The sequence below is a fragment of the Canis lupus genome, chromosome 2, assembly GCF_048164855.1.
Source record: "Canis lupus baileyi chromosome 2, mCanLup2.hap1, whole genome shotgun sequence".
Taxonomy (NCBI): domain Eukaryota; kingdom Metazoa; phylum Chordata; class Mammalia; order Carnivora; family Canidae; genus Canis; species Canis lupus.
The window spans coordinates 49415256-49430731 of record NC_132839.1 but is presented as its reverse complement, the minus strand read 5'-3'; the positions used below and the strand labels follow the sequence as shown (position 1 = coordinate 49430731).

The 15476-nt window shown below is 43.0% G+C and overlaps 1 protein-coding gene across 2 annotated transcripts in view; it reads left to right on the top strand.

The window, feature by feature from the left end:
- Nucleotides 1-15476, top strand: part of SLCO3A1 (solute carrier organic anion transporter family member 3A1) — a 303202-nt gene that overhangs the window by 275976 nt on the left and 11750 nt on the right. The gene's annotated exons all lie outside the window — the stretch shown is intronic.

Genomic DNA, 15476 nt, shown 5'->3' with positions numbered 1-15476 from the left:
CATGGTTCTCCCTGGGTTTGGGGACAGGCTGGCAGGATCGGAGGGAATCTGGAAAGGCCGATCAGGTAACCAAGCTGCTAGGAGTGCCCTACCTTTCTTCCTCTAGACTTCTATTGCTTTATGAATATCCCTTTGTCAAGGCTAAGATCAAAACAGGGTAATTTTTTTCCCTTGAATCCTAGTGGTCTTCTTTAATGGACATTATATGGTAAATAAATGTGCAAAGGGAGATAACCATGGTATTTTCAGAGTAAAAATTAAACCCCTCCTTCTAAGTATATCACTGTGAATGGGCACAAAGACTCAGCTATAGAAGTGCTTATGAAAATGTTTGTAAAAAAAAAAATGAAAATTTGGCAACCACCCAACTGTCTAACAGCTGGGAATTAGTTACATCCATTATGATCTAGAATTCCGGTAGGATTTATGGTCCCCTCTAAAATTCTGGAAAGTATTTATAGACTAGGAAAGGGCACATGATGTGTGTGTGTTTTGGGGGGGTATAGAAAAGTCTATTATATACTATATGTTCAAGCATTTTTAAAGTATAAACATGGATGAATATTGGGAAGCTAAACACAAACATGGTGTATATTGTCTTTGAGTAAAGAACTTATAAATCATTTTTTCTAAGTGTTTTAAAATTTTGAATGACTATATGTGTGCATTACTTTTATAATGAGATGAATTCCTGTATAATTGATATATAGAAAAGAATACCTCTCTTAGATCATCCATAAGGTCCTCCCTGGGGAATGGCAAATACCAGGGCACACGCACCTCCTTACTTCCCTTCTCTGCCCATAGCAAAATGTTTCCAATGGATTGCTGTGATCCTTCCTCCCATGCCCAGGACAAGGTCTCAGAGTCCTCTCAACCCTTATCAATCCATGTATGGTGGTACACATAGGGAAACGTAAATGGCATTTTTTATCATATTTCGATTTTGCAGAGAAGAGAAATGCTCTATGTAATGAAGATACCTAGTTAAGACAAATTCAGTTGGAATTCAAACTAAAACATGTAGGCCTTCCTGGAAGGTCTAGTGGCTTATAGAACTCCACAACCATAGAATAATAATTATGTTGATCTCTTTCCTTCTCCTCGGGAAGGTAGAGTATGCATATGCCATAATGCCTCACCCCTGCCACCATGACTTGGGTGGATGGAGGAGTGTGTAACATCAGATAGCAAGTTGGGGACCCATATTTCTGTAAAGAGCAAAATCATTTCACATACACATTCATTCAACAAACTAACCTTTATTGAGCACCTAATGGGTTCAGAGCTCTGTGGACCATACCCAGGTAAGTGGGTACAGCCCTCCTACTAGGAATCCTCTTATAAGCTGACCAGGAAAGGTGAGAGTCCCCCCATCTGTGGAGTTGCTCTAGGGGAAATCTCTGCACCTCTAAACAAATGCTAAAGACTCAATATAGCTGGTAAAAAAAAAAATTTGTTTCCCTTCAGAATAACTTGCTAGCACAAAATGAAAAAAAAAAAGATTTGTAAGATATTTCTGAAATGTTAATGAAAATTATGGGACATTTGAAGACAGAACATTACAGTATATAGCCTGTATAACATGACACCGTTAAGATCGCTGTATGTTGCCCTGAAGCAGTTCCACTGTTTGTATGTCGCCGCAGGAATAATCAACCAGGCATTATCTAGAATAGTATTTTTCAACTTCAGTGACTAATCCCCAGCAAGAGATAAGTTTTACATTATGGCCCAGTACACACATACATATGCATTAAAATAGCTGAAACAAAAATTTCACACATAAAAAAGATACCCTTAATATGTATGTATTCTCTTCTATTCCATGCTTTTTAAAAAGTTGGTCATGACCCACTATATTGATTTTGTTTCCCACTTATAGGTCACAAATCGCAGTCTTGAGAACTCTACCCTAGCAGGATATGATAGCTTCATCTTTTACTTAAAAGCAGCTTACCAAAGAGGTCTTTGCAATTGGCTTGATTTCATTTCCTGTAGGACCCAATAAGATTTAACCACCATACCAATGAGGAGTCAACCAAGAAATCAGATTCCATGACACGGTCGGGTCGGTCTTTGTACTTGGCCCTGTATGGGTAAATGGGAATTTAGTGCAGCATCACAGTTTGGTATGACAAGATACGTGATGGTGTCAGCATGGGTGCAGTGGGGGACACACGGAAGAGACACTGGACCTGGCCTTGCCATGGTTCACACTGGAGTGTGGGTCTAAAACAATGTGAGGTCTACCTTAGACATGAAGACTGAGAAAAAGTTATATAGGTGAGCAAGGAGAGAATGCTTTATATGGAAGGGCATACAGAAGTAAAAGCCTGGAAGGGAGCACCATGTTTGGGGCTGCAGGGATCCCAGTGTGACTGGAGTGTGTGAGGCAAGCAGGAGCTTTCAGAAGATGGGGCAAGAGTGGCGGCCATCAAGAACATGATCCAGAAGGGTTGCTGCCTTGTCAACAGGTTTGATCTTTATCTCTAAGGCAGATGAAGTCATTGATGGACTTTTACCAGGAAGTGACTAGATTGTTGTGCATTTGAGGAAAGCCCACCATCTGTTGTGGGGAGAATAAGAATGTAGGGATTGAAAAGTATGCCACTGGTATAATGGAGTAGCTGATGGAGTAACTGATGGCCTCGGCAGGGGAGGTATGGATGAAAGAAGAACCTTCAAGTCTTAGTCTCTGAATAGAAGTCTACACAATGGTGTATGTAAGAGGGAAGAATCCACAGTGACAGCTCCTGAAAAAGGCTGTGATCACATGATGAACAGGGACATTGCTTATTGAAAAAGGAAGACCAGGAGAAAGAGCAATTTGGGAATGGCGTAGACGGGCAGTTCCAGTGGAGCTTTCAGAAGTAATAGAAATGCGCTATATTTGCGTCACATGTGACTATTGAGCCCTTGAAATGTGGCTTGTATAAATTTAAATTTTTACTAATTTTTACTTAGGTAGCCACACATAGGCATGGGCTGTTAATGTTGGACAGTCTCTGATGCACCACCCTCAGTGAGGCAGAGCATGAGGAAGTGGGGCAACATGAGGAGACCACTCTTCCCAGATACTTGGCTATGAAGAGTATAAGGAAAGAGAGTAGGACCCAGAAGTAAATGTGAGATTATTTTTCCTTGGTGCTTTAAACGTCAGTAGAAAGGAATTAATCAAGCAGGGACTATAGTGGCAAGGATCAGTGTAGCTGAGGGAGCTTCCCCAGAAGCCCTGCAGTAGAAGTTGGGGACATGGTTGGTAGTATCAATGGCAGGTGTGCTGGAAAGAGTGTGGGGCAAAGAAATTAAGGATGATGGCCAAAGTGGGGTTAAATGGTGGACCATACATGATACCTAGGCTGGATAAGGCAGACAGGACAAAGCCCAGGGTGCAGGATGGCCAGAGAGGAAAGGAAATGAACCACTTTGACACTGAGAAGGAATCGATGAAAGACCAGGTGAGGAACTGCCATGTCTATGAAAAAGTCCATGTCACCCAGAACAGTGGCAGAAGTTGAATGGAGGAGGACGACACTAAGCTGAGTCAGTAAATTCAGAGTAAACTAAATGGTCTACTCATAGCAGAATTCTGATGCAGTCAAATCCGCCCTCCTCCATCCTTTTGCAAATGCCCTGATCGCTGCTTTTCTCTCTGGGTGTTGGCAAACCATCTGCTAGAATGTCTGATCCAGAAGCTAGCCCCTGGGGTCTACTGTATGCTGTGGATGTTACACCAAGTTAAATTAATGGAAACAGATATTCAATGAGATCCTGCTACATTCAAGGCACCGCTCAAGATGCTGCAATGATTATAAAAATATGCAGGAGCCAGTATCCTGCCTTCGGCGGAGTTCCAATAGGAGAATGAAGCAAGGATCAGGGATATGTAGTGCTGAAAGCATCTGGACCTTGCATTTTAAGGGAAAAAAGATTTTACTTGGCTAAGTAGTTGCCAGTGTGGAGCAAATGACAGATTTAGAGGGGAGAGTGGATACACATTGAAAATTCTGATTTAGAAACATTAGCCTGGGAGCAAGGTGCACAGTGGTCCTGCAGGGCATGGTACAACTAACCAGAGCACCTAAGGGACAAGCAGCTAACCAGGGTAGAGCAGTGGACTGGAGAGGCAAGGACAGATGGAAGCATATGGTGGAGGTAACATCTATTGAAACCCCCTGCAACTGACTAGATGAAAGCAAAAAAAAATCAACAGAAGCACAAGATGAAGCCAAGGAATTCAGCCCCCGGGACTGGGCATATGGAGGAGCCCTTCATAGACTAAGAGACACAGTCAGTTGTCTCAAGGGTATTTCCGGGGCTGTGCTGGCCACCAGAGACTCTCCTCCCATAGATACCTGCTCTTAGCTTTCAGAACAACCTGCTAAGCAAAAAGCATTGAGATCATCAGCCTCTGGGTATCTCTGGACCCACGTGGCATTCCTAAATGGACTGTCCCTGGGGCTTGGGTCATTTCATAAACTATTCCAGGAACCATGTGTCTGGGAAGCTCCTGATGTGGCTCGTCAAACCTCTACTGAGCCCTACCATGATGTCTTGAATATAAAGGATAAAGGAAAGTAGAACACGTTAAATGAGTGCTTTGGAAGAAGTAAGCACAGCGTGCCAGGAGCCCTAGTAGAGAAGCCATGCACCCAGTTGTGGGATGGTCAGGGGTGGGGGGCAATGGCTGGAATGCATGAAAGACTCCTCCCACTCATCTATGCGTGTGTCTGACATTCTGAAGTATCCCCACCACCCAGGATCTACTTCCTTACGTGTGCTAAGGTGGCACTGCCTGTTCACCATGGACCCCTCTGCAGGCAGATACAGCTGGCTCTGAGTCCAGTTCTGTCATTACTGACCAGGTGGCTTTTGGCAGGATATTTAAGGTCTTTGAGCCTTAGTGACTTTTAACAAAGAGCCCAGGAATGAAATGAGAACAAAGTAGCACTACCCAACTTCCCTGATTTAAGAAACGTGAACGTCAAGTACCCCTGGGCCATGCTGGCCAGTGCCAAAAGTCCACTCTCTTACTTGGCACTGCTGAAGCAGAAAGAATCTGTTTTTCTCCAGACCCTCTCAGTAGCTTGTGCTGGACATGACAGTCATTCTGACAGGCTGACGAGAGATTCCATGGTGACTTCAAGTCTTGGCAGGTAAGCTGGAGAGGAATCAATAGGTTTTGAAATATAAATGGCAGAGCAATTTTCAGCTTCCATTTTGTCCCAAAAAGGTATGTGGATTTAAGTTCACCTTTACAGTTTAGACCAAAGAATATAAATAGGTCCACGTTTTTCAACGAGGGGCCTGACTTAAATAGCCGAAATAGAAGACCATGGGGTTTAATCTCCGTTAATAGATTTCAGGAAAACAGGGACCATTTCCTTGAACAGTATTGCAGTTATTGCATCAAAATATATATATAGCTGCAATTTGGGCCAGAGTGTAATAGGAAGCAAGATTTAATCCTTTTAATATTCTCTGTAACAGCACTGAGCCTCGGATACCCTCCCCAACTTACAGCAGGGTTCCCAGTGTCCTGGCATTGGGACGCTGGTTCTTGCCTACTCCAAATGTGCGTTGCTCCCCAGGAGACATAGAAGGGGGAAGGCAAAAGGGAGGGGATGCTACTGCAGCCTCCAAGGAGGAGAGTGTTCTTCTAAAACACGCAGTTTCTAAAATACTCCACCATTATCACTCTCCTCCCTTCTTCCATAACTGAGGGCACAATGAAATGAAGATGCTCAGAGCAGGAGTAAGCACTACTTTACATCTTATCCACTCGGCCTCCCTTCTGGAAGTGGCTGATTATCCTCCAAAACAGACTTACTCTTAGGACATGAAGGATTCTTGCCAGTTGGGGTTATTCTCTGAGTCTTGGTTTGAAGAGTATTCTGCAGCTTTTTCTCTGGAGTTGGCGATAATAAAAGGGGACACATTTCCAGGTATCCAAAGAACAGGAAAGGAACCAGATTTGTTAGCCCTGCTACAGGAGGGGCTTTCATAAATGCCATCTCATTTAATCTGTATAAAAACTCAATACAAGAAAGCATTTTGTGCCCGTTTTAATAAACAATGCACTGAGATTCAGTGAAGTTGAGTGACTTCCCAGGGTCACAAACTCCCTAGCGGCAAGAGTTGGAATCCAGAGTCTGTGCTGTCTCTAGTTTCAAAGCTCTCATTTCCTCCCCACGCACCAAGCAACCTCCACACATGAGCTCCCTGTGTGAAGCAAGGCTACTGTCAGCTCTTCCTCCTGACAAGTGTCTGCCAGTAGTACTGCCTGAGGTGTTCTCCAAAATACCGAGTTTGCTTACAAAACAGTCTCCCAGCCTACTCGATGCATGAACAACCCTGGAGAAGAGAAGACTCTGCACTTTGCAAGGATCAGAACCTCCTTGTGTGTGTATTTCCACCTCTGTGCTTTGCAAAGATCAGAACCCCTGTGTGTTTCACCTCTGAAAGCTTCAAAACCAGCCTTCTGCAAGCCAGTTATTCCCAGGTGCTTAGCGGCAGGGTAAATAAGATGTTTTCTGTAGCCCTGGAAATCTCTGATAAGAGCCCTAAAATCTTCTCGTCAAATCAACAAACTTTGAATTAGTAAGAAGGAGATTATTGGGTTTGGGTTTTGAAATGTCAACCCTGGGACAAATAATTAATCTCTCTCAGCTTCCATTTCTCTGTATATAAAATAGGGGGTGTTACAGGGCTATGGAGGGGGCTTATATTTAGAGTACTGCCCCATGCAGGGCTGGGGAGAGAGGGCAGTTAATAGAGAGTAGTTACTGCATTAAAAAGTTATTTACCAGCAAAATGGGTTTATTCAGAAATACCAGAACTGCAATTTGGCACATATAAGCTACTGTAAAATCATAGGCAAGTCCCATTGAAAACAAAGGAGAGGAATTTTATCAAGAAAGGGGGAGATAGGAAGACATTGTTTTGAAGGAAAGCCCAAGTCCAGAGTGGTAATGAATCCTCAATGGCTGAGTTGCTGGGACAGTAGATTTCTTAAAGGAGATGCAATGTACTCTGTTCCCTTTTGGCTCCTATAATGATAATTCTTCTGCTGGGGTCTGTAATTAACAGTTCTTCCTGTAGTTGACATGGAGTGGTATGCCTCCCTATTCTCTCTTTCCCAGTTCCATTTCAGTGAGGTGTCCCTTTACTAATTTACACATTTCCCCCCTTCGAGATCTTCTTCAAAAGCATCACTGAGCAAGAGTCAGGTTTTCAGAATTCAGTGCCTTTTTGTTCCTCAGACCAGGAAGGATCTTTCCTGGGTATCACGTCACATGTTGGTGGGACACTGCACAGATGGGAATCCTACCAAGATCACATTGGAGTAACAAGGACAGGTAGCAGAAGTCTCAGGCACTTCCATCTGTAGTCATGTCCTTAGTGGATACAGTGTTTTTATAAAGGTTGGACAGGCAATAAGTACAGAATCAAAAGTAACATGACCATCCCAAATTGTATGATGAGATTTTACAAGATCCTAGATCTGAACATAGCCAACTCAAAATATTTATTGGCACTCATTCAAGCTTAGGGAAGAAGAGTCCCCCTTATGAATACAAACCCCAGAGTCACATATGCCTCCTGAGAATCCGCACTTAAAGCAGCCATGAGAATAGAAGAGCGGATACTGCAAGAACACCTTGGAAGAATTAACCCAGTACATTTGGGAGGATACACTACGGATATAAACACAAAGCAATAGTTGGTGAACTTTCTGCAAAACAGCAAAACTTCAAAGATGTTTAAAAGCAGCATTGTTGGGACACCTGGGTGGCTCTGTGGTTGAGTTTGCCTTGGGCTCAGGGCATGATGCCAGGGTCCTGGGATCGAGTCTCGCATAGAGCTCCCTGCAGGGAGCCTGATTCTCCTTCTGCCTATGTCTCTGCCTCTCTCTCTCATGAACAAATAAATTAAAATCTAAAAACAAAACAAAAACAGAAACATCATTTTTATCTCAAAAGAACTGCTGGAGCTCAGATATGTTACTAATAATACAGCAAAGTTGAAAAATCAGAAACCATGAACTTTGGATAAGACTCTAGAGTCTGTTAATATCCATATAAAATAGACAGACTTCTTTGAACCCTGAACCTTCTAATGGGTCTGGTCCAAAGATCCCATTAGATGTCATCTGCTTTGGTGCTGGGAAGTCTTTACTCTTAGGTCACCAGATGGTGTGCAGGTCCAGTCAGGGTTGGGTGCTCTCTTTGGATGGGTCACGTGAATCCAAGAGTCTGTTCTCTGGCATTTGGCTGCACAGGTTGGTTAGCAGTGCAGGACTGAAGAGAGTCTTTCTGGAGATGTCTTTTCCAACAGACAATATGTCCAGGTTACAAGGTGTGATGCTCACGGTCTTCATCTCCCAGGAATGCATGGTGAAAAGATTGTTCAACTGGAGCATGGCTGTTTTTATAGAAGCAATTAGACTTTTACAGTATTGAAGTATATCTTATAAATGATGGGTTAAAGTCTTACGAAACCCAGTTGGGCTTCCCATCACTCAAGAGATACTCAAAGAGATGAGTTTGTGATTGGAAAGGAATATGGGCTTTATTCAGGAGGCTGGCCACCTGGGAAGAAGGCAGGCTCTTGTCCAAAAGCCATCACTGAGGTTTCTATCTGGTCCAGAGGTTTTTAAAGGGGTTTAGGGTCATCAGCAAAGGGAGTACCATGGCCTGCAACATTTCTCCACATCACATGCAGACACAATGCTGCGAGCCACAAATATCATCTCAGTGCCGGGGGTCCAGTTCTTGTTTTGTGATGAGCAGGAGTACTGTGTTCTACGAGGGCAAGGGCAAGGCCTACAGCTTACATAGAGGGAAGTCAGTAAAATCACTTGCGTGACCTAAAAAGAAAAACATTTTCTTAAAAGATTGCTAGGCTAATCAGAAAGCCGAGGTTGCTTCAGAGAGTCTTACTGGCTTCTATGGCCTGGCAAAGTTCTGGTCCTCCCCTCCTCAAGGCCAGTGGTTTGCAAATCTCAAAGTAAATTAGTTCTGCTAAACATCATGAGATTTAGGTCAGCAGGTAAGGACTGTGTTACCTGAAGCAAGTTAACCTCTAAGACTGGCTGGAGAGTTTTTACAAAAGGAGGCAGGGCCCAGCGCATTGGATATCCTGTGACTATCCCAGTGGGGGTGGATCTGAGGCTCAGAAAGCAAAGTGTAGTGCTTTCAGCCAAGGTCTTGGGAGGGTCTCTACTTTGCCAGTTGAGTGTTGATAGCACCATTAGTACTCCCAAATAACTGTGAGGATTGAGGATGGGATGCACAATGAGAATGCTCTGAAACTGGCCAAATAGTACAGACTCTTCAAAGCACCCAATAGGTCAATAGGTTCACTGAAGTTTGAGAGGCGTTCCCCAGGTAGGAATAATTTCTTCTAACAGAATTTTAGTCACACAAGAAGCAGTAGCCTGTCTGCAAGGGAAAGGTTCAGTCCAGTGAGAAAATCTACAAACCCATGACTAAAACTTACCTATAAATGTGAGATGGGGGAAACTGTAGGAAATTCAGCTGCCAAACCTAAAATGGCCCATTAGGTAATTGAAAGCATCCTACAGCAATGCAGATGGGTTTCCCTGCATTGTGTTTTGTATAGGTGTGCAAGTGAGGCATGCATTTTTTTGGTCTTCTTAGCATTTATGAACCAATATTGGTGAGGAAATATCTTTTTGTCAGACCAGTGGTTTAATACATGTGCAAGTAAGTAGTGGGAATTTTAGAATTTCTGATGGGGTTGGTTAGTTAGTCCAAAGCAGAGTTCTTTTTGCTGAACCAACAATTACTAGATTTCTAATACTGTTTTTCCTTTTCTGGGACCAACTATTGGGTATCACTGTTCAGTTTTTCCAAATGATCATTTGTGAGAACATCCCTTTGGACCATGAAAGAGGTTTGGCTATTGGTTTCCCTATAAGCAACATTTTTGGTGGAAAGATCAGCAAGGTGTTTTCCTTTGGCCTCTGAGGGGGCCAAGTCTGGAATGCCCAGGAACCTTAATAATATTCTAAAGCCATGAGCTACCCCAAAGGCGAACTGGACTGTCAATTGAAATGTTGGCGATTTTACCCTTGCTAAGCTACAAACCTGAAAGACCATATAGCTCAGCCTATTGGGCCAAAGTAGTCAAAGATAAAAGGACTGCCTTGGTGACTTCAAAAGGAATTGCAATAATGTACCCATCATATTTACCATCTTTATCCTTTAAATAAGAACACCATCAGTAAACCATGAGAAAACTACATGGGTTAGAGGACTTTCCTGTACATGGTCACAGGAGTCGAACCATGATCTGTCAGCATTAAGCAGCTGTGTTAGGTGTGGTCCAGGAAGGGGGAGAAGAGCAGGTGAAGGTTATTGCAGTGAAAAGGTTGTATGAGGAGCAGTTGGCAGCCAGTTGCCTCACCTCCTGTGACATCCTCCTGCCAAGTATGGAGTAAGGAGAATTCAGGACTCGGGCCTCTGCTACAGGGGCACAAGGATGTTTAGAGGGGGTCCTCTGGCCTTCACTAAATGGGCAGTAGAAGGAATGGCCCTGAGGCAGGGGGATATCCGTGTGCCACAGGGGCATACTGTTGGCCCCAATACCCTAGGGGTTGATGTCTCATGTTTTGGGTGGGTGCTCAAAGGGCATTCCCTCCCCTCTCCCATATAAACAGGAGAAGTTGATCATTAGGATGTCTGAGGATAAGGGGCTTTATTAGGCTTTTCTTTAAAGTCTCAAAAGCTGTGCCTTCCTGATCTTTACAAATAATAGGGTCAGGTTTGTCAGTTTTTAGTAAAGCATATGGAGGTTGGAGAACAGCTTGAAATCTAATTTCAACAGTAGCTAGCCAGTCCACAAAAGCCTCGCTAAGTGGTGCTTAGTTTTAGGTTTGGGGAGGTTCTAGATGCTAAAAACTACCTGGATTCAAATGTAGTCCTTGTTCTGAAATCTGGTGCTCTGTCAAAGGTGCAATTTCCCTATGTCTCTTCAAGGCCAAAAGTTTTAAACAAGTAGATGCTGTTTTCTGTAAAGAAGTTTGAGAAAGGGGGTGGGGGGGACCTGGGTAGCTCAGTCGGTTAAGCGTCCAACTCTTGATTTTGCCTCAGGTCATGATCTCAGGGCTGTGAGGTTGAGCCCTATGTCAGGCTCCACACCCTGTGTGTGTGTGTGTGTGTGTGTGTGTGTGTGCGCGCGTGCGTGTGCATGCGCGCGCTCTCTTAAAAAAAGAAAAGCTTGAAAAAGGGAACAAAGAAGGAAATCCTCTCTGTATTGTAACTGACATCATCCAAATTGACTTCTAAGGCTTGTGAAAACTAAAAAGAAGTTCTCTGTGTAACCCCTGGGGCATTACTGTCCAGGTACAATCAAAAAGATATTCACTCTCCTTATCAACTAGGATACTGAAAAATGCATAGATCAACTACAGTGAAAATTTGCTTTGAGTGGGAATGGATGCCAGTAGTGTATGGGGGTTGGGAATTACCAGGTACCAAGGGACACCAATGTTATTTATTGCTTTGAGGTCATGAACAAACTTTTATCCTCAGCCACTGGGTTTTCTCAAGAGTAAAATAGGGATACTACAGGAACTAGTTCAGGAGCTAATAAGGCCTTGGGCCCTGTAATCTTCTTTATGCACTTGATGCCTTGAAGGATTTTTTTATTTATAAGGTATTGATTACTTCTGGAGAGAGGTTTTGAGGGATCTATTCGAACCTTGATGGGATGTATACTCTGGATTCTGCCAATATCAACTGAAGATCTTACCCATAAAAAGGAGGGTAGCTGATTCAATAGGGGCAAATGGTTGGCGTTTCCAGACTTTGCTATAGTGCTGGCACAGTCAGAGCAAGTAATGGTGCGGAAGGGTCATTTAATTCGCCTGGTTGGCTATTTTGATTACTACTGTCAGGTTCTTTGGGAGAAATTCTGGCACAATATTTTTCTAAGAAATCTCAGCCCAATAAATAAGGAGAAAAGGGTGAGTATTAGCAGGCCTAAACAAGGGGGAATAGGGTTTGGAGACTGGGAGCTATTGAGGTTTATTAAAGACCTCCACTATTTGAACTGGTTTCATATCCAAGGCTGGGGTATTGAGCAATGAGAGTTTAGCTCTGGTGTCGATAAAGACAAAGAGATTCATTCCCAATCTGGAGAGCGATTTCTCTGAACTGATCAGGCAAGAAGACTGGGAAGAACCGGTGTAGTTCCTCAGAGCCCCGACACTGGGAATTAGGAGGATATCACAAAGGCCAGATAGAAGGCTGCAGGTGCCTGGAGCTCTTAAGTTTGTAACCATCTTTTTCCACAGTCCTGGCCCTTGGCAGTAATAACGGAAATTAGGGGAGGGTTAGTTTTGTTTAGAGATGTTCGGTTGCCAGCATTAAAGATTAAGAATTTTAGTACTTTTTGGATGACTCATCTAGGGTGCAAGTGAGCTGGCTTGCCAAATTAAATCTGGCATGGGTAGTCCCATTCCATCCTGGTCCTTTTAACTAAAAAAGAAATACCAGGGCACCTGGATGGCTCAGGAGGTTGAGTGTCCCAATTCTAGATTTTGGCTCAGGGTTGTGAGACCGAGCCCCACATTGGGCTCTGTGCTGAGTGGGGAAGACTTCTTGGGATTTTCATGTACTCCATTTCAATAATAATAATAATAATAATAATAATAATAATAATAATATAATAATAGTAATAATAATAGTAATAATAATAAATTGAGTTCAGTGCTACCCAGGTGGATTCTACATCTAAAGGAAGACCAGAATCTTCTTTAAAGACAATTTGGGGGATGCCTGGGTGGCTCAGCGGTTGAGTGCCTGCCTTTGGCGCAGGGCATGATCCTGGAGTCCTGGTATCGAGTCCCACATTGGGCTCCCTGAGTGGAGCCTGCTTCTCTCTCTGCCTGTGTCTCTACCTCTGTGTGTGTGTGTGTGTGTCTCTCATAAATAAAATAAATAAATAAATAAATAAATAAATAAATAAATAAATAAATAAATAAAATCTTTATTTAAAAAAAGACAATTTGGAGTTGATTGTAATAGTTATGAACAGGTTCACCAGGCTTTTGTGTGCAAATCTGAATTTTGTTCCAAAGCTACCATAATTGCTTAGTGGAGCTTTCCAGCAAGTGTTCTAGCATCCTGCCAAAAGCTAGGGGTCTGTTTTCTCTAAATCCCCTTCAGGATGTTCCCATTGGGCTAGTTCCATCCATTGTTTCACCTGGCCCTCGGCAATAAGCACGTGGACTAATATAAATCTGAGAAACCAGGTTGGTAAATTTTAATAACTCTGTTAAATTCTTCAGCACACCTTACAGGAATCCTCAGTCACTTTGGGAAACTCTTTAACTGGCTCACAATTTGACCTTATTCCAGGGAACATAAGAAATGTGGGGCTTATTAGGGAGAGGAGCGAGGCGTTCCTTCAGAGGGAAAGAGAAGGTGAGCCAATAAGGGAAATGGCCTCAGAGGCTGTACCTGAGCCAGGAGGCTGCCATACATTCTGAGACCAAGAGAACAGGGAAGGGGGAAAGTGGGCTCAGCCGCCCTGTTTCCTTTGATGCAGCTAGTATAAATTTCAGATTTCTGACAACGTTTGGAAGCTTCAAAAATAGCAATCAATATAGGCATCCCATTCAGTAGACAATTTTAGAATCAGGCCTGTCCAATTCAGTTTTGAGAAAAGTAAATTTAGGAAATGGAAGGGTTCCCCACTAAAATTGAAAATTTCTTTTGGTGAAGTTGGTCCATTTAGTTAGAAATGCATGTGAAGAGAGACTACAGCTTTTCAACATAAAACCATTTGGGGTCCCAGAAGGCGGACAGCACCCTCTAAAGCATTTTGAGGCTGGGACCCCATTTCTTAGAGGTTTATTCTTTAGAGAAACAAAAATTTCCTAAACAGTGCAGTTTTTCAACAGCAACATTCCAGTTCCAAAAGGAATCCTACCAAAGGCCAAATGAGTGCTCTCAGAAAGAACAAAGCCTTAAAACAGATCTCGAATAAAGTCTGGAGAGCTCAAAACCCAGAGTGGAGCTTGATATCCAGAAGAAAACTTACCTTCAAAGTCTAAGGTCAGCAGAAAAGTAGCTCACATGGCTCTGAGGGTGCCAGCACTAGTTTGCTCATGGAGCTGGTGCAGGTTCTCTCTGGATCTCACTCTGATCACTAAATAGTGTTAACCTTAAAAATCCCATTATTTTACCAGCAAAAAAAAAAAAAAAAAATCAACAATAATAAATAGAATTGCAGTTCCGGATATGTAAGCTACAGCAAAACCATAGGCAAGTTCATAAAGGAGAGGAAGGTTACTTTATGGAGAAGAATCAAGAGGTCGGGAGGGGTTCTGAATGAAAGTCTATTGGAGAAAAGCAAGAGTTGAGGGTGAAGACCGGCTCTTATGGCCAGTGGCTGGGGTAGTCCATTTCTTGTAGGAGATACAATGTGTACCTTTCCCTGTTGGGGGTCTGTAATTGACAGTTGAGTTGTTCTTGTTATATGGCTCCCCCTTCTGTCCTCCCTGTTCCATTTTAAGGAGGTTTCCCTTCATTAACTACCACCACAGTCTCCCATTGGTGTCTGGGGAGGCAGGATCCTGCAGGGACGGGTTTGTTTGGTCTACCTGAGTGATAAACAGAATGATGAGTGCCTGCACGTGAGAATTAGCCATCAGGTGGAACTCCCTGCTGTGACTAATCAGGCGTGTGCTAGAATGACCTCTGATGAATGAGATCCAGTCTGTTCTTCCTCTCTAGTATTCTCTGCACACCTGAGAGCCAGAGCCCCCTTTTAGGGAAGAATTTAAGTCCCTATAAAGGAAAAAGATGTATTCCATGGAAAAGCCAATATTTTTTTTCATATAGAAAAGGAACCTCATAACAGTTATACTGAAAGTATTGAACCTGGACTTTATTCTAAAGTGTTACCCCAAATCCCCTGTATAACATAAATCAGGTGCCAGAAGCTCTGGCCAGGTGGAAGGACCAGACCTGCGCATAACACTTCGTCTGTACCAATGCTCGCCTTGACCCGGCTAGGTGCTCAGTATTAGCTCCATTTTAAAGATTAGGAAACTGAGGCACCAAGGAATGAAGTGACTTGCCCCTAAGGCTTTTGACTCAAAGGTTCTTTCTTCCCTATCACAAAGGTTCTCCAAAATATGAAAAAACTTTTTCTAGTTTGAAGGCTTTTTCTGACTCCTTCCAGGGCTGCGTCATCTGGTAATAGAGCTTGACAGGAGGCAGGATAAAATTGACACGTTAACACAAAGAAGGATGCCCTACTTTAAAGATAACACAATATTTTAAAAACCCTCACTCAGATACAGATCTATGAAGGAGTTGCATATTGGCAATTTAGAGGGCTATTTTGGTCCAAGCAGGTATTAAATAATGACTCCTTTATGTTGCAAATCTCCAATGTGTTGAAAATAGGACCACATTTGCCCAGTGTGGATGTGT